At 46.6% G+C, this 20,011-nt stretch overlaps 1 protein-coding gene across 1 annotated transcript in view; it reads left to right on the forward strand.

The window, feature by feature from the left end:
• Positions 1-3,035: 3,035 nt before the first annotated feature.
• RHBDD1 (rhomboid domain containing 1) overlaps positions 3,036-20,011 on the forward strand; it is a 95,653-nt gene continuing 78,677 nt past the window's right edge. Inside the window, exon 1 of the mRNA XM_066599617.1 lies at positions 3,036-3,079. The gene's annotated coding sequence lies outside the window, so the exon portion shown is untranslated. The remainder of the gene's footprint in view (positions 3,080-20,011) is intronic.

The following is a 20,011-nucleotide window of genomic DNA, read 5'->3' on the forward strand; positions in this document are numbered from 1 at the left end:
CAGCGTCCGAGGAGTGGGCATACAGCCGAGGAGATAGCAGTGTTAGATTGAGGCCTTGTCACGGGCTCTACCATCTCCTTCCCTGGGGGTAGCATGGGACCCGACCAAGTTACTGCTGGGGGAGTTTCACAGGGTAACCCAGTATGCCGTTTACCTTGCGCAGATGGGTCTTTTCCCTTCGGCTCGGCAGCAGCGGCGTTCTGGCTCCGCCCCCTTGTACGCGTCATCTCGTAGCTCCGACCCGTCACATGTGCCGATTCCAGCCAATCAGGAGGCTGGGATCGGCACATGTGACGGGGGTGGAGCTATGTGATGATGCGTACAAGGGGGCAGAGCCAGAACGCCGCTGCTGCCGGAGCGAGCCGAAGGGAAAAGACCCATCTGCGCAAGCGCGTCTAATCGGGCGATTAGACACTGAAGTTAGACGGCTCCATGGCGACGGGGACGCCAGCAACGGAGCAGGTAAGTGAATAACTTCTGTATGGCTCATATTTAATGCACGATGTATATTACAAAGTGCATTAATATGGCCATACAGAAGTGTATAACCCCACTTGCTGCCGCGGGACAACCCCTTTAAGGTCTTGTCACTCGTGACACCATCGTTCTGTCCTCTGCGGTGAACCCAGAATTTGGACACAAATAGTCTACACACAGGGATAACTTTCTGAGCAAAACCGGGAATGGTCAGTAGAGCTCATTTACTCCAAATAAAGATTACAGTCCAAAACTTTACATACGCAAGCAGGACACTGGTGCAGGCACAATAGTGGTGCGACAGGGAGGATTCTCAGGATGACAGATGAGTCCACAATCCTAGTTATCCGTAGGGTTTTATTCCCAGCCACTCTCTTTCTCTCTTCAGCTCTCTACCAGTCAACACTCACATTTTGGAAGTAGCACACAGCGCCGCCTGGCGGTTCCTCTCACTCTCTCTCTCTCAGAACTCTGTGTTAACAGCACGGAGGCCTGGCCATCGCTCAGCCTCTTCCATCCTGGGAATCCTCGTAGGACGAGGCACAGTTTCTCCTACTCACTAAGAGATTCTCACGCCAACTAACTTGTAGACTCCTTTCTAGACTGCCTCTAGCTCGCTCTCCTAACACTCAGACTACACACTTCACCTGGCATACACCTTGCAAACACATATATGAAACATGATCACGACACACAACCAGATACATTTTCCAGACGTAACCCAGACATTAACCCATGCAGTGCTGCATAGGTGCCATACACATCAAATTCATACACATAGAAGACACTGACAATACAAATGCACAAGACAAACACATTCATACTTATGGAGGGGCCCCGCTAACTCTGGGCCACTACACTTGGCCTTTATCTATTAACGCCCCAGGATGTATATATACATGTCCTGGGTGCGCGGGGGTTTGTATGGAGCCAATCCCACCCCAAACATCGCTGGTGTAAGTGGTATCTGACAGCTAACACTTGGTGGCAACAGCAGTGATCAGCAATTACGCTGGTTGTGGCTGATAACCCTTTAATTGCTGCTATCAATTCTGACAGAGGCACTTAAAGTTCCCAAACAGCATTCTGGGGTCCAAAATGGCCCCGCTGCATGAGATCATAAGGTGCCGTCCAGTTGTCATGGCAACCCAGGGCCTTCTGAAGGCCTATCTATGACAGACCTACAGCCTGACCGAATAGAATGTCTGCAGAAATGACACATAAGGGTTTCTGCAGACGAGCGTATATATGTAGATACGCTCAAGATAGTGTGACGCAATTGGGCTGTGAAGGAAACGCTATTGCGCACATATCCACGCATTTTACTGTACCTTTCTGCGCTGCCAGGCCCATTCACATTGGTGGGGCAGATAACCATGCTGTAATTAAACTGGCTATACAGTCTCATTAGTCCCCGATGTTATCGATTAACACCGTGAAATCACTCAGTTCAGTGTGCGATTTCATGCAGACGGGGTGTACATTTGTGCATCCCCAGAGACTGCTATGGTGCCTTAGGCATACAAAAATATGGTATGTCATATATATTTTTGCATGCGTGAAAATTGAGCGCAAAAACGCAGAACGTGAGGGAACTCACTGAAATCAATGGGTTCTATTCTCTGCGTTTTGTGCGCGCAAAATCGCCCGTCTCCAGAAGCCCTTAGATTCATCATTATCTTGTTTTTAAAGAAATTCCTTAAATCCTCCCCACTTTCCAAAAATTCATAACTTTTTTATTTCTCCGTTGTTACATCTGTCTGGAGCTTTAGTTTTCAGTGGTACAATTTAGCGTACCGTATAATGTACTGTACGCTGCAGTTTTACCACCCTTTTTGGTCGCAGTAACCTGCGTCCGGCTGCGGTTTTTAACATACTCCATCTTTGTGATGGGTGATGAGGTGCGTTAAAAAGTGCTAAAGCACAGCAGTGTTTAAAAATTGCGCCGTTAGAAAATGCCGCATTCGTGAGCATGTCTGCGAGGCTCCCATAGAAAACCATGGGAGCGTTTTACCGTGCCGTTCAAAACACAGTGGTAATCGCGGCAAAAAGCGCTTTATGAGAGTGGCCCCAGTGGAGTGAAATGAAGAATAATGCAATTCCTCAATCATTGAGGGAGGGGAAATGTTTTTATGGTGTACACAGTAGTGAAAATTACACGAGCACTTTATTCAGGGGCTCAGTACAATTACGACAATACCAAATTTATAGTTTTGGGTTGTTTTTCACTGCACTACTTTTAAAAAATTAACTCTTTAATTTCGCATTGCTTTGACAGATCAGACTTTTACAGACACAGTGATACCAAGTACATGTTTGTTTGTTTTTTTATTATAAATAACTTTTAATATCCTTTACTTTTTACAGTAATAAAAGATTTTCTTTTTGCAATTATTTTTATTTTATCTTTTTTTTTTTTTTTACGTTGCTTAAGTTTTTTTTTAAGGCACTATTTAGTTCACATTGTGATACGACTGCCTAAACAGCAACGAGCAGCATCTTGGTAAATAAAGTTTGTTTGAAGATGTGCCGCAAAGCATGCTGGGTCATGTAGTCTCCGTGGCTAGTTCCTGACTCTCAGAGGTAGCGGTGCAGTTGTCAGGTTAGTTCTCTGTCTGTGTGCTGTAAAGATGTGGAGTCACGGTCCCGGCGGTTATCCCGGGCCAGCATACTATATAGACGTATATACTGTATAAGTGCTGAGTCACGGAAGTAACTGCACGTCACACCCTACTACTACTACTGCACGGAGGGGATCTGCGCAGGCGTGAGTCCTAGTTGCTAAAGTAATGGCATATGGCTAGGATGTACCATCGCCATATGATTGAGGGGGTCAGATATTGGGGAGACATCCGCGACCCTGGGAGTGGAGGAGCTACGGTAAATATTGTTTTTCTCGGCACAGCGGCGCTCCCGGCCGTGCATGGAACTACAGCGGGCCATAAGAGCATTGCCCCTAGTGGTAAGAGGCTGTAACAGCAGTGATGACTGTATGGATGGAAGTCCTTTGCTTTCTCCATCCCCATATGTAATACAAGGGAGGTTAACTTTACTGGACTGGATGGTTTGGCCATCAGTGATGGACACGGATTAGGAGTGGGAACACGTTTTGGGACTTTTCTTTCTAAATAAGCATTTCTCAGGCCCAGCGCTCTTGTTTTGGGTGTTTTTTTTTACAGCGTATAATGCAAAATGGTGTCAAACTGCTGAGACGCGACCGCCATGTCACATGAGCGGATCACAAACCCATGTGAATCGGGGCACGTCCTAACTTTGGGCGCGCCCTCACATCGCCCATTGTTTGCAGTGGGGACAGCGGCAGCATCGCACCGCATGCTAGGTGACAGCGAGTGCGCTGGGAGGTCTCCCCATTGAAAACAATCTGAGACACTCCGCTGTCGGCCGCGGTGGAGAATCCCTGAAGGGATGCCAGGAAAATCACGTTAGGCCTCATGTCCACAGGCAGACCGGAGCCTCCAGCGGAATCAGACCCTGCCCACAGGTCTTTACTTATTTTTTTCACTGTGGATGTGTGCGGAAACGCCGCCATGCCACCACACATGTGCAGTGGAGTTTGTGGGCTTTTTTAAACTCCTGCTTTCCTGCGGATCACACTTCTTCCATTGACTTTAATGGAAACCATCGATGCGGCATCTGCACTTAAATGGAGCATACTGCGATTCTCTCTTTTTTTTTCTCTTTTTACGGACCAAAAGGTCCGCAAATCAAATTCACATGCTTTTGCGGATGCCCATGGACAGCTTGATTTGCAAATCTTCCGCACGGATTCTGTAAATCAAACCCGCTCTAGACATTGGGCATTCCACAGTTTCCGTGCGGAATGTCTGCACGGCTATTCTGCCCGCAGAATTAGCTAGCAAAGTGGATGAGATTTCGCAAAAATCTCGTCTACACGCTGCGTCCAATCCACGCAAAAAACGGACACGCGGCGTGAAAAACAAAGACGCAGCATGTCAATTCCTTTTTTTTAATTTCCGCAGCGGCCTCTCTCCTCTCTATGGGGAGAGATGGTTGCAACGGAATGCTGACGGCGAAACCGCTACAAAACCTGTGGCTAAAGGCTGCGGGTTTTGAAGCTGCGCTTTTCTGGCGGAATTCTCATGTTTTTCCGGTGCGGCCATTCCGCGAGAATTCCGCTGGAATTCCGCCCAGTGTGACCCCAGGCTTACAGGGTCTTTTAGGACCCTGCAGCTCTGCTGTAATAGGGGGAACCCGGTGGTCACTTTTTACTTTTTTCACTTCTTACAGTAGTACATAACGCTCATTGAGAGCTACTGTATGTACTTGGGAAAGGAGAAGGCAGAAGCTGTTAAAAACTGCTTCTCCCTTCTCCTCCGGGTCCTCGGCTATGTCTGACAGCTGAATACCTGACCTGCCGTATTTCTACTATCGGTGGAGATTAAAGCCCCGGACCAAGCACCATGTTTCTGCCTGCCTGTTCCTTTCAGGGGTTTCATTATAAATGCCAGAATAAATAGTGCGGTGTCCTGCAGCATTGTTCCCAGTGAAGTGATGGAACCCGTTATAATCAATGCGGTTCTAGAAGGGAACGGAAATGTGAACCAAGCCTAATGCAGCAAACGTTTTGTGCGGAATCTACACCAAAATGTGCGATGTGTAACCACACATGGAGTGTGGGCATCTCCTTTGCTTTTTTTTACTATCCTCACATGTTCAAAGCCTAAGGCCTCATGTCCACGGGGAAAATCAGGCCTGCCACAGATTCTCCATGCAGAATTCCGCAGCGGGTCCCTCCTTTCCCGCAGACATGATGCCTAAAAATAAGATTTACTCACCTGTCCGGACTCTGCAGATCTGCCCTCCGTCGCGGCCTGATCTATTTTCTTCGGCTCGGCGGATGTGCTCGGCACGCCGGCGCCGTGCACCCCTTTTTTTTCTTTTGAACTCCTGCTTTCCCGCGCTCACGTGCCCGAGGGCAGAAATTCAGCTGCGGGTGTGCCGTGGATCCGGACGACTTCCATAGGCTTCAATAGAAGCTTGCGGGAGACTCGCGCAAAATGGAGCATGCTGCGGGTGTTTTCCTGCACATGCAATCCGCGCCTCAAGGGAAAATGACATGCAGGTGTGCAATGCATCCCTATGGGCGTGCGGATCACATGTGTGGGTGATCCGCTGCGGATCTGTTCCCGTGGACATGAGGCCTAAGGCAGCTTCACACCGCCAAGAATCTCGCACAAATATGAACCCCGTTCTTCTGAATGGAGTCATACAAAGAATGGTTTCCAAATCACAGCATAAACTATCCTCGAGCTTCCCCTCGCATCGCCCAGTGTGTTCCATGGGGCCGGCGGCAGCCTCATCGCGCCGCATGCAGGATGTGTGCGAGTACGATGCGGTCTCCTTATTGAAAACAATGGGAGACACTCCATGATCCTTCGCCGTGGCTGATAGCGAGGTGAGGAGGTTTTGATATAAAATGCCTCGCATCCGCAGGGAAATCGCATGTTGGCGAGCACAATATCGGCCCGTGATTCACACGCGTTGAAAGGCGTGTACTTTTTTGCTCACGTGTTCTCAGTAAGAGAAACCAAGTAATCTTGTAGATACGATACCTTTTAATGGCTAGCAAAAATACATGATGTTACAGCAAGCTTTCAGGGATATCTCGCCCCCTTCGTCAGGCTAATGAATGTAACTAGTTTGGATGGCACATAATTATAACATACAGATGCAGAGGGGGAGGGGACACACTCCTATTGATCTAAATAAATGTTCACACACAGAAGTTTGAGACTGTTTTGCACCCAGAACTTAAAACAACAGACAAACAGAGCTAAAGGCCCTTTTACACGGGACTAATGTCGGGCAAATGAAGCCCGACACTCGTCCCTGTGTGCAGAGCTGGCTGGTACACGGAGCGGCCAGCAGGGGGGCAGGGCAGTGCAGGAGATGTCTCTCCTCTCGCCGCCCCCCGCCATTCACGTAACACAGTCGCCGTTCATAAAAGATGAGCGATGAAGCTCATCGTGCAGTTTAAACAGCGGCCGTTCAGTAGTGAATGTGTTATGTTATGTGAATGGAGGGGGTAGAGGAGCGAGAGTGTGAACCAGCCAGCTCTGCTAGCTCCCGTGCAAGAGTACGGGAGCGCGGACACACAGGAACGAGTGTCGGGCAACGTTTGCCTGATATTCGTCCTGTGTAAATGGACCTTAAGACATACATCGTAAATCAGTCCACTGAGCTCAGGACAGTTTTATGATGTCTTATTTCTCCTTCAACCTGCACATGGAAGGAGATGCAGCACCACCTATTGGATGGCAACATTATTACAAGTCAAGTTCTGAATTTTTATGAAGTTTTAAAGAAAAGAGAAAAAAATATATATTTTTTTTAAATAAAAAAAAACTGATTGGGAAGAGGACATCCCTTTTGATCTTCTTCAGACCTTTCATACTTTCCACTTAGGCAAGAATCCCGGGCTGAGGTTCATTCCATTCTTGAGGGTATCAAACATGACCATAAATTCGTTGCCCCCAAATTCTTCTGTGATGCTGCGACTTGAAATTGCCTTTCAGTATGATAACTCTTATCTGCTCTATGCTATGTCCCCGACCACGGAAATGTTTTGCCACAGGTAGTTTAGTCTTTCCCTCTGTAATTGAGTGTCGATGCGATCTCATCCTGGCCCTCAGTTTTTGTCCTGTTTCCCCGATATAAAGCCCCCAACAGAACATGTACTGCAGCAGATCAGGTACACAACATTGGACACATGTTCCACGTCCAATGTTGTGTACCTGATCTGCTGCAGCACATCGGCTACCCTCCAATCAGCTGTTTGCTGGGCTGGTTTGCTCATGCACTGAGCTGATTTCTTCAGGACAAAAGTTGAGTGTTTTTATGTATTCTGTGCGGAGTTCTCCTGAACACCTAGTCATGGCCTTTCCAGTATGACGGGAGACGCGGTGGAGTTCTGCCTGTACCGTACACAGATGGTAGCATAAGTCTGCACACAGTAGTACAAGCCGAGTTCTGGCCGAGCCATTGGGCACATTGTTATTATAAAGCGCCAGCCTTTTTTTCTTCATTTATTTTGAGTAGGCTTAAAAAAATGCCGGCGCGTGGCAGCTGAGGTTATTCACAAATAGCTGCTTTAGGCTTGACCTTACAATTTGTACATTTTGGAGGCAGTAGCATAGTTGTGAGAGTCATTGTACAGTATCAAAGAGGAATGTTTCAAGTGTCTCAATGGAACCTTGTGTTACATATGAGGCGCCGTTTTCAATAGTGCAAAATGAGCATATTGTTCTTCATGCCTAAATCAGTCGAGAAATTCAAGTATCCGGCCTGCATAGCAGCAAATTTACCCACTGCAGAATAATAATAATCTTTATTTATATAGCGCCAACATATTCCACAGCACTTACAAAACAGGGGAGAACAGATACAAGAGGCAAAGATACAAAAACCACTGTTACATGTAGTAATTGATTGATGGAGACAGAAGGGGTGAGGGTCCTGCTCCAACGAGCTTACATACTACAGATAATGGGGTGATACAGAAGGTAAAGGGGCTGGAGATGTGCACGGTATGGTGAAGTGGAGAGTGTGGGATGCTATACACATAAACAATGGTCAGACTTAAAGGGGTGGTCTCGCGAAACCAAGTGGGGTTATACACTTCCGTATGGCCATATTAATGCACTTTGTAATGTACATTGTGCATTAAATATGAGCCATACAGAAGTTATTCCACTTACCTGCTCCGTTGCTAGCGTCCTCGTCTCCATGGTTCCGTCTAAATTCGCTGGCAGCTTGCTTTTTTAGACGCGCTTGCGCAGTCCGGTCTTCTCTATTCAGCACGAGCCGCTTCAGTGTGCTCCCCGCTACAGCTCTTCTGCGCATGCGCAGACGAGCTGTCACTGCTCGGGAGCGCGCTGCAGCGGCCATTCTGCACCTTCCTCTGTTAGAGGAAGGTGCAGAAACTGGAGCTGCCCAGCGGAGAAGCCCAGCCCAGCCCAGCAGCCCCGAGAAGCGTCCCAGGTAAGTGATGGGTCGGGGGGGAACTAGCGCTGCGCCGGGGGGGGGGCTGTCGCTGCGATGGGGGAACTAGCGCTAGGCCGGGGGGGCTGTCGCTGCGATGGGGGGGCTGCCGCTGCGCCGGGCTGCGCCGGGGGGGGGGGGGGGCTGCCGCTGTGATGGGGGAACTAGCGCTAGGCCGGGGGGGCTGTCGCTAGGCCGGGGGGGGCTGCCGCTGCGATGGGGGGGCTGTCGCTAGGCCGGGGGGGGGCTGCCGCTGTGATGGGGGAACTAGCGCTAGGCCGGGGGGGCTGTCGCTAGGCCGGGGGGGGCTGCCGCTAGGCCGGGGGGGCTGCCGCTAGGCCGGGGGAACTAGCGCTGGGCTCCGGAACCTAGCGCTGGGCTCCGGGGCCTTCACCTGGGCTGAGGGTCTAGCGCTGGGGAGCCGGGGGCTAGCGCCTTACCTGCTGCCTGGCGGTGGGCGTCTGGTCGGCGGCTGCGGGGCGTCTGGTCGGCGGCTGCGATGCGTCCGGTTGCCATGGAGACACAGCTGGCGGCGTCTCGGGAGCGCGCACGTCGGGCTGCAGCGAGCGACGGGGAAAGAGCCGGCGGCCATCTTGAGAAAACTTTATAAGTTGCTGAAACGCTGGAACGGTAAGTACAAACCAGCTAGAAATGTCATTTACAGGGGGGCTTAGTAATGTGTACTTAATGGGGGGGACTGGGCAAAAAAAAAATTTAACTGCTTCCTCGAGACATCTCCTTTAAGCCGTGTGGTGGCAGAATCGGTATGACTGCAGGGGGCAGTTGATAGTGGCTAGTAGTGATTGTAGTCAGTAGGACAGGGAGCATGTTATCAGGGGAGTACAGAGGGGTTTGGTTTAGGGGATATGGTATGCCTCCATGAGGAGGTGTGTTTTTAGAGCACACCTGAAATTTAGTGTCAGGGATTGCCCGGATAGTTTTGGGTAGAGCGTTCCAGAGGACTGGTGCTGCTCTGGAGAAGTCTTAGAGGCGGGAATGAGAAGTTCGAATTAAAGGGGTGCTTAATCTGATGTCATTAGCAGAGATGGGGGAGGCAATGTAGGCTGGTGCTGTGCTGTAGAGAGCTTTGTGGATGAAGGTAGTGAGTTTAAATTGTATTCTGTATTTGACGGGTCGCCAGTGCTGTGACTGGCAGAGGGCAGAGACGTCCGAGTAGCAGCTGGACAAGAAGATGAGCCTGGCTGCCACATTCAGGATGGATTTGAGGGGGGAGAGTCTGGATAGAGCAAAACAATCTGCCGGACAGGGATTCAGCGGATGAAAAATTGTTAAAGGGACGCGAAACAAACAGTCTGTTTTATGCAAATTGTGCCACTAAATGCACTTTATCATCCCATAGAAGTGGGGACAGGCTGACTGTAGGGTCCTATGGAACTGCTGATGGGCAACTATCTGGCCCCATACCTTTCTCTTAAGGTGCCCATACACCTTAGATGTAAGTTGGCTGCTGAATTTAGTGAGTCCAGACCGCTAATGTATATGGGGAGGCTCCTGATTTACTCCCAATTGCACATGGTGGGGGAAGAAGTGAAGAAGGACTGGTCATGTTGGTTTTCAGTCCTGATTCTGCAGTAAGTAAGCCTCTGCCAAAGGAGTCTATTGAAAACACATAAAATATGTAGCAGATCGGTGGAAGAGTTATTGGCCAAACAAGTGTTGGCCAACAACTACCGTAAGCCCCCTTAGCTGAAGCGCCTGACAGTCATCCCAATGATGAGCGCTCCTGTGCTTTTACAGAGGAAGATTGTCACTCAGTGACTGCGGATGGAGCGGGCCGGGGAACGTTCCAGCCCGCCTGTCTCCATTCACAGTAAACAGGCAGTGATTCTTAGATGAACGATGCAGAAGCCGGCCAACAATGATTGCATGGGCTGCATGAAAGATCCGATCAGTGATTAGACATTGATCAGATTCTCACTGCATGCTTTCACACGGCATGAAATAATGCAGCTTGTTGTGCTTGTCTGCCCAGAAAGTTCCAGAGGACATGAGGGAAACCCAAGAAAGCCCATTATAGTCATTGGGGTACGTTGGGCACCTCTCATGCTCTATACATGCAAGGTCAGCACTGAACTTCCTTTTGTTTTTTGGCTTCTATGACAGAGCCGAACAATGGAAATGAAGAGTGCGGGTGTGAATGTTCAGACCTCATTATGGCTTCTGTACAGGGTTTCCTGTTAAAATACTAAAATAGTCACCCTTAAATCAGCCATTAACCCCTTAGTGACGGAGCTTTTTTGCTTTTTTCCATTTTTGTTTTTTCCTACTCCCTTTTAAAAAATCGTAGCTCCTTTATTTATCCATCGACGTCGCTGTATGAGGGCTTGTTTTTTGCGGGACGAGTTGTATTTTTCAATGGAACTATTTATTGTACCATATAATTTACTGAAAAACCTTTAAAAAATTCTTAGCGGAGAGAAATGGAAAAAAAACGACATTCCACCATCTTTCGGTGCGTCCTGTTTCTACAGCACACAAACTGCAACAAAAACGACCTGATATTTTTATTCTATGGGTCAGTATGATTACTACGATACCAAACTTACATAGTTTTTTTTTTGCTGTAGTACTTGTATTTTTTTTTTAAAGATATTTAATTTTTTTCAATTATTTTCTGCGGTCATTTTGTGCGCGCAATAACTTTTTAATTTTTCTGTCGACGTAGTTGTGCAAGGGCTCAATTTTTGCGGGATGTCCTGTAGTTTCCGATAGTATCAATTTAGAATACATACAACTTTTTGATCGCTTTTTATTGCATTTTTTCTGGAAGACAGGGTAACTAAAAAAGTGTATTTCTAGCATTCTTTATTTTTTTTTTTCGGACGACGTTCACCGTGCAGGAAAAATAATGCACTACTTTGATAGATCGGACTTTTACGGACGCGGCGATACCAAACACATTTTTATTTTATGATTTAGATTTTTTAATAATAGATATGGCAAAAGGGGGGTGATTTAAACTTTTATAACTTTTTTTTTTTTTTTACAATTTAAAAAACTTTATTGATCTTTTTTCTTACTTTACTTTGAAGTCCCCCCGGGGGACTTTAACATGCGATGCTTTGATCGCTCCTGCAGTATGACGTAATGCTATAGCATTACGTCATACTGCTTTTTTACAGGCAGTCTATCAAGCCACCCTGTGTGGATGGCTTGATAGGCAGTCTGCTAAGGCAGCCCTGGGGCGATTCATTAGGCCCCCGGCTGCCATGACACCTGCACGGCTCCCCCGATCTCACCGCGGGGGGGCCGTGCGGGACCCCCAAACAGCGTTCGGGGGATTTAAATGCCGCTGTCAGAATTGACAGCGGCATTTAAAGGGTTAATAGCCGCGATCGGCCGAGCGCAGCTATTGCCCGCGGGTGTCAGCTGTAATAAACAGCTGACACTCGCGCTGTATGGAGGGAGATAGCGGCGCTACCTCCCTCCATACACGTCCTGCAACAGCAGGACGTAGTTTTACGATAGCGCCGTCACTAAGGGGTTAATGAATACTACAGAAACAAAGACCTATTCCGTTTGTTTCCGTCACTTTTCGCCAGAAAGAATAACCTGGTGGACTGTGCTATTCTATCCACAAAATACTTGAAAAGGAATAGAAATGGAGACCCATTGGTCTCCATGTCAACAGTTTTCATTAATCGCTGAGATAGGTTCCATTCAAGTCTCGTCCAGGGGTGCTGTTTTTGGGATTTCAAAAGAAGACCCGGATTGAACCCGTGGATGGAGCCATAACAAGGTGTGAACAGTCCCTAAAGCAGTGTTTCACAAACTCCAGTCCTCAGGGACCCCCAACAGGTCATGTTTTCAGGATTTCCTCAGTATTGCACAGGTGATGTAATTATTGTCGGTGCCTCAGACATTGCTAAAGGTGTTCTTACTATAGGATATCCTGAAAACATGACCTGTTGGGGGTCCCTGAGGACTGGAGTTTGGGAAACACTGCTCTAAAGTAATGGATATCTTTATATTTCTAGCATTGAGAAGCTCCAGAAACAAACATATATCATTGAATATTAGCAGCTCTTAAAGGGGTTTTTGATTTGAAAAAAAATCAATACTCACCTATTCCTTCCCAGGCTGTCTTCTTACCGCATCTTCTCCTTGCTGATCTCCAGCCCTCGGGTCACCTCACTGTAAGCCGTCCGGATCCTCCTCTTCTTTTTTATGATACGTCCATTCTCTGCAGTTTCCTTCAGGCAGGTCAGTGTAGGTTACGTCCCTAATGACGTAGCGTTCACTGCCTAGGAAGGAATGCCAATCTATTGAGGAGACTGCGCATGCGCGCTGTCTTGCCACGAGAGTTCATATTCTATTACGAAGAGACAGCACGCATGCGCAGTTTCGGCAATAGCTCGTCCCTCCTTGCTGGGCTGTGAACGCTATGTCACTATTGACATAGCATACATTGCCCTGCAGGACGGAGAATTGCGGCAATGGACGCTTCATCATCGGAAGACGAAGAATCGGCCGGCTGGAGGTGAGGTGACCCGGGGAACTGGAGGAGCCAGGAGAAGATCGACGGGGAGAAGATGTGGTAAAAAGACTGGTGGGGTAGGAATACGTAAGTATAGAATTTTTGTTTTCTAATGACAAAACCCCTTTAAGCTACTTTTCGTACTTAAACTGTATCAGTTCTTTACATATTGAGTCTGTTTTTATAGTTGATCTTTATTGTCACCTTTTTAAGGGTAAGTCCATACGAACCAGTAGGAACATGGCAGAAAGCTGTACCACTACCACAGCAAAAGCAAGAAGCCTCATGTCAGCCCTTTATGAGAAGCTTCAAAATGCCCCCATTGTTTGATGGATTGTTTGATGGATACATTGTTACCAATGTTTACAGCTTTGTCACACTGATGTTTACTAATATATTGAATCATTATTGCATAAGTACTTAAAGGAGATGTCCCGCGCCGAAACGGGTTTTTTTTTTTTTCAACCCCCCCCCCCCGTTCGGCGCGAGACAACCCCGATGCAGGGGTTAAAAAAACCACCCGCACAGCGCTTACCTGAATCCCGGCGGTCCGGCGTCTTCATACTCACCTGCTGAAGATGGCCGCCGGGATCCTCTGTCTTCGTGGACCGCAGCTCTTCTGTGCGGTCCACTGCCGATTCCAGCCTCCTGATTGGCTGGAATCGGCACGTGACGGGGCGGAGCTACACGGAGCCGCTCTCTGGCACGAGCGGCTCCATAGAAGACTGCTGAAGACCCGGACTGCGCAAGCGCGGCTAATTTGGCCATCGGAGGCCAAAAATTAGTCGGCACCATGGAGACGAGGACGCTAGCAACGGAGCAGGTAAGTAAAAAACTTTTTATAACTTCTGTATGGCTCATAATTAATGCACAATGTATATTACAAAGTGCATTATTATGGCCATACAGAAGTGTATAGACCCACTTGCTGCCTCGGGACATCTCCTTTAATATATGCCGAAGCTAAAGAAGTCAAAGCAGATTCTAGTAGATCTACTAACAGACCTGTTCCAAGAGTACTTTGGATTTTGGCCGCAGAAGCAGCAATAATCCAATGCTTTATTGGCTATTGGTCACACAGCAGCATTCTGAATCCGTGTGATACCAATATATAATAAGTGCCTATAGTCCGGTGTGTGTGCACAATGCTTCTTGGGGGCATCATATAGTGACTGGCACAGTGCCACACTGTCTCAAATACCTGGAAGGACTCCAGAGACCGGGAATGTGGCTTAGCTGTGTTCCCCTTGTTTTCATTTGTTCAACAAAGTACTTCTGGTTCAGGAATAGAATGCCAGAACTACACTGACATCTTGCCTACCTTAGTAGGACAGGTTTTTTTTTTTTTTTTTATACATCAGTCACACGCATTGTGCTAAATCTTGGTGCTGAAATTTGTGGCAGTTTCTGCACTGAATATCTGCAATAAAAATAGCATGCATGAACATGGCATAAAACATTAACGAGAAGAAGTGGAAGACCTGGGCACACGGGCGGATTTAGATTGCAGATTCCACGATTGCCGTACGCGTGGGAGATCTGTGGTAAAATGCGGACATTAAAAGGCATGGATTTTCGCTATTACGATCACACGCGAGCAAAGGAAAAATTGCAGCATGCTCTTTTAGTGCAGATTCTGTGAGGATGGCCGCCATTGAAGTCAATGGATGTGAGTGTTCTGTGGCCCATACGCAATTAACATTGCGTATGAGCAGTGGAGACTCCCTCAACTTCAAAGGAACATGGATAGGAAAGGCAGAATGCCGGTTGGAGGGGAGAGCGAGATGATACGCTGTGTATGGCGTACATTCACGCGGAAAAAGCTTGCATCGGCGATCATTCGCAATTACTTTCTGTGAATGATTGGGTCGGATTCTGCAGCGGAAGACCTGCATTCGTGTGAGCCCGGCCTAAGGGTATATTTAAATGGGATGACTGTTGCTCCTGTGCTTTCGCATACTTTCACTATGGCAGAAGAATCAACTGTTCTTTGAATATACTAATCACTGTAATGCTTCTTATCTCTTTATTAAAAACAACCTTTATTAATAACTATATTTAAAACAATAAGGCCGAACTGACAGACACACACAAAATCACTTTCACCAATCCGGTGGAAGGAAGGCTACTCTAGAAAATGCAGTAAGGACTGATTCTGGAAAAGGCAATTGCAGTTAGTGCAATCTTGTAGTTGTCACCTAAATAGATGGGTGACATTCCAAAACCGTCATCCAGGTAAGAGAAAAATGGTTCCTAATAAGTGGAGAACCACAAAAATCTCAATCTATCCTGGAAAATGTTTTTACTGCACTTTTCTCAGAATTCCTATAGTAGATATATTTTTGCTATATTAAATTAGAATACCAGGATTGTTTCTTTCCTTATTCCAATCATTCAAATAGACAGAAGGAGTGTTCACAAGGTTCAACGCGTTTCCACTACAATAACGCAGCCTTATCAGGAACCCAAACTTTCTATTCCAAAAGGATATTCTAAATACTGCTTAACAATAGCAAAAAGGGGAGATTTAGTAAAATAGTAAAAAATCCTAATCTAGTGCGAGGATTAAGTTGAATAACTCTGCTGTAAGGTTGATTTGTATCTCCAATACTTTCTAACAGATTCTACCCAGCCCAGCTTCCTCACAACCAGAAGATAGCAAACAATGTTGTAGCAGCATCACCAGCCTTGAAGGTAGGCTGGAGATGAATGGTAAAACAAGTAGCAGCATCACCAGCCTTGAAGGTAGGCTGGAGATGAATGGTTAAACAAGTAGCAGCATAACCAACCTTGAAGGTAGGCTGGAGATGAATGGTAAAACAAGTAGCAGCATCACCAGCCTTGAAGGTAGGCTGGAGATAAATGGTAAAACAAGTAGCAGCATCACCAGCCTTGAAGGTAGGCTGGAGATAAATGGTAAAACAAGTAGCAGCATCACCAGCCTTGAAGGTAGGCTGGAGATGAATGGTAAAACAAGTGCTGGGTCAGTTCTTATATAGCCCTAGCTTCTCCCAACCATTTGTGGGTAAATCCACCACGGTCCTATCACCTGATACTGCGCAGAGTACGTCCCATAAACTGGGTGGCACTCAATGTTCCACTTCAGATTACATCAATAACAGCGTCCTAAAGTTGATTAAAGAGTCTCCACAAAGTACTGTCCTTTACTCTAACTATAGTCTTACACACATCAACCCGATCCTTGCATGCCCTCACCGATGTTACAGTAATGGAAACTGCACGATCACTGTACTGCCGAGCGTCCTGGTTGCTATGCCGCGCGATGACGTAATGACGTTACCCATGCCATCTATACCTCACAGTGCAGGGAGGCGGATCAAGCAAGACCAAGCGTCCCAGTTGCCAGGAAGGTTGATGACATAGGAAGGATTACCCATGCAGTTCCTTCCTCGCAGCACGGATTGCTTAGTCACTCCTGCTATAGCACTTTTCCATGCAAATGTTGGAGGGACATGCACTATGGGGTAAATAAGATGTGCATACTAATTACTCGAGATTACCCCAATAGATGGAGGATGACAATTTGATATTGTTTGTATAATGTTAAACATATATATGTATGTGTGTATGTATATATCTGTCTTATTAATTCGATACCTTGGAATTTAATGAGGTCTGGGTTTCCATTATGGAATTGTCGCATGTGGTTTGCAATTGGTGTATTGTCCCCTTGTCGAATATTGCCAATGCTCGCTAAAATGCGTCTCCTAAATTGTTGGATAGTCTTGCCCACGTAGTTTTTCCGACATGGGCAGGTAGCAATATAGACAAGATCGGAACTACGGCAATTTAGGAATTCTTTAATATCATATGAGATTCCCATATGTGCACTTACAAATTTTTCTCCCCTCTGGATATGATCACATGCAAGACAATCGGAGCATGGGAACATCCCTACTGGTTGACGTTTATTCAACCGGGTTTAGGAATTCAATGATTTTAGGTGCTTTTTACCACTCTATCACTCCTATGTGCTTTCACATAGGAGCAATAACCATTCAGTGAATGGAGACGGAGTGTGCCAAAAATCTTACGGCCGCTGGCCTCCATTCACTGTGAACAGGCCGTTTTTCAAAGATGAACCACTGCCTGTTCACACTGAGTGAGAAGTCGCTCAATAGTAGCTTCATTTTCCTGAGCTGAAACAAAGCGACTATCGAATGAGTGATTTCTTGCTCAATACCCGTGTTTACACAGGACAACTGTTGATTAAAATAATTTTTTGGCCTATTTTTGGCCCATGTAAAAGTACCCTAAGATCAGATTCACACGAGCGCAAGCGTATCTGTGCACATTTTTGCGACATGTGCGTTGCGTGTTTGTGTGCGCATTGGCATATTTGACTGTACTTTTTGCGAGTGCAAGTCACGCACAACTGCGCACGCAAAACAACACATCGATGTTCTCTGCCATTACAATGGCCAATAGTTTCAGGAGTTCAAAATGTTCTCTTTCACTGCATAAGAAAAATAGTTCATGCTGCGTATTTTTTTTTGCCCGACCGAATTGCGCACGTCAAATACGCCCAGGTGAACGAGCGCATTAAAATCAATGGGTTCTATTTTCTGCGGATTGCACATACAAATTTTTTGTGCGCAAATACACTCGTATAAATCCGGCTTTAGGCTAAACAATTTCTGACAAAAACTACACCAAAGTGTTATCGTTCTCTGTAAGGCTACTTTCACACAGGCGATCGCAATTTTGCTACGAGAAAACCGCAGCGAAATCATGTCTTTGTTCTCGCGATTTTTGAGCGTCACAGATGCTTTTTTTAAGAATAATCTTGTATTGCTGCTGCCTACGTTAAAATTGCTTGAGAAATCATACTTTTTTTTAAGGAAAAAGTCAATAGGACCATCTAATGTTCAAATCACATCGCAACAAGTTTGATGCGTTGTGATAAAAAGAAGCCTCCATAGGGAAATCGCACATCACAGAAAGCTAAACGGGAACACTATATTTCGAGGTATATAGCTTTTAGCTGGTCATGTGCCGCCATATAGTTCTTAGTTTGATGTGTAGAATGTCCTGGAGTCCAGGCTTCCGTACTGCGCTACATGAGGTCACTGTATACAGCAAGGACCTTGTCCTGACACCCAGCAGACATACAGTGGTCACATTTGTTCCCCTTGTGGTGGGCAGATAAACAAATATCCACTTCTCTGCTACCATTTGTTTTGTGAATGAAAGAATGTGCCTGTAAATTTCTGTGCATTGAACGTTTTCTTTGACTTGTAGTACAGTAGCGCTAAATGGCAGAGACTCCCTAGTCGCTCCCACCAGGGATGCACATAGAATTTTAATGAAGCGATGTCAGCAGCTCTTGCCTAGCACAAATAGCAGATGTTCTGTTCTGTAGTGTAACCCCAAAGTCACATCTCCTCTCCTTACTGCTTGGCTGAACTCTTAACTCAAGTCTGTCTGCTGGGAAAAGTAGAAAATAGGATATAACCATGTTGCCCAAATCTCCCTTTCACTTAGCCAAAAGTGGGTGATTTGTAGCCGCTGAGATATCAATGTGGCAAGAGTTCAGCAACTCCCAGGATGCCAAGATATCCTGGACCAAGTGGTGGCATGAACCGCCTGGTATAGGCGTTGTATTTTTCCTACTCACTGATATACTTTACATCAGTATGGCCGGCTGATGTAAAGTATATCCGGTGACCCCGAATACCTGTCTTCTCTCCTCTTTTCCTGTACTGCGGATGGCCCAGACGGATTGATTTTTCCACGCTGTTGCTAGGCAATGATTTAGGTCCAGCGAGCGGAAAATTGCAATTAATTTCCAGTCGTGGGCAAGAAAAAACACTTTTCTATAGCATGTTATGGACTGCGGAACCCACCCCTACCGTATTTGCTGCGGAACTCACCCCTACCGGATTCCGCAATACAGATATGCCCGTGTGCTGGCAGACTGTTTTCCATAAACGTTTTTGTCCTAATTAGAGATGAGCGAGCGTACTCGCTAAGGGCAAATACTCGAGCGAGTATTGCCTTTTGCGACTACCTGCCCACTCGTCTCAAAAGATTCAGTTGCTGGCCGGGGAGAGCTGGGAGGAACGGGGGGGGGGGGGGGGAATCTCTCTACCCACTCCCGCAACTCACCGCTCACCCCTGCCGGCACCCGATTCTTTTGAGACGAGCGGGCAGGTAGTCGCAAAAGGCAATACTCACTTGAGTATTTGCCCTTAGCGAGTACGCTCGCTCATCTCTAGTCCTAATTAAACCAACTAAAATAACATTAGCATTGCATCTAGGGGAAAATGGCTCGATAATATGGCACTCAATGGAGCACCCCTACCTTGTTTCTGCTAAATTTATATAGGTATAGGGGGTACAGTAGCACCCCTTACACCTCTATGGAACTGCAATATGGTTGTGTGGATGTGACCTTAGACAACAGTTTAACTATGGCTGCGGTTGTACTTTCTTTTTTTTTTCCCTACTTCATAAATGACACTGACCACTGACCTCACTTAAAGGGATATTGTCTCTAGGTTCATGAAGTTTGAGAGGGAGAGAGCTGTCACCCTGCATGCTGCAGGCAGGAAGATGCCAGGACGGCCCACCTCCGTGACTCAAAACTCAGTTCCGAGTCAAACTTCATGAACCTGGAGACAGAATCCTTTTTTAAATGTACTTTACAAACTTCCACATCTCCGAGCAGATCGAGACTCCGGGACACCTGTCTCCTCCCGTGCCAGATACAAATTCCAGAGAGAGGCAGGGTGTACAACTCAAGACACCTTTGCCCATACTGAACTCCTTGCATTTGTTAGACATGTTAATACAAGGGGTGACATTTTTACATTTTCTAGGTATACGCTGCCAAGAAGTTTCAACATTCTAAAGCGGACTGCGAGAAAGGAGTAAAATAAGTTTCCTCTCTTTATTATAGTAGCATGTGACCTCATATTTACATTCAAATGGACAGTGATATCTATATTTTTGGGTGGATATAAATTAGAATTTAGCACTGAAGCACCTGCC

This window comes from Eleutherodactylus coqui, chromosome 1 (genome assembly GCF_035609145.1).
Source record: "Eleutherodactylus coqui strain aEleCoq1 chromosome 1, aEleCoq1.hap1, whole genome shotgun sequence".
Classification (NCBI taxonomy): domain Eukaryota; kingdom Metazoa; phylum Chordata; class Amphibia; order Anura; family Eleutherodactylidae; genus Eleutherodactylus; species Eleutherodactylus coqui.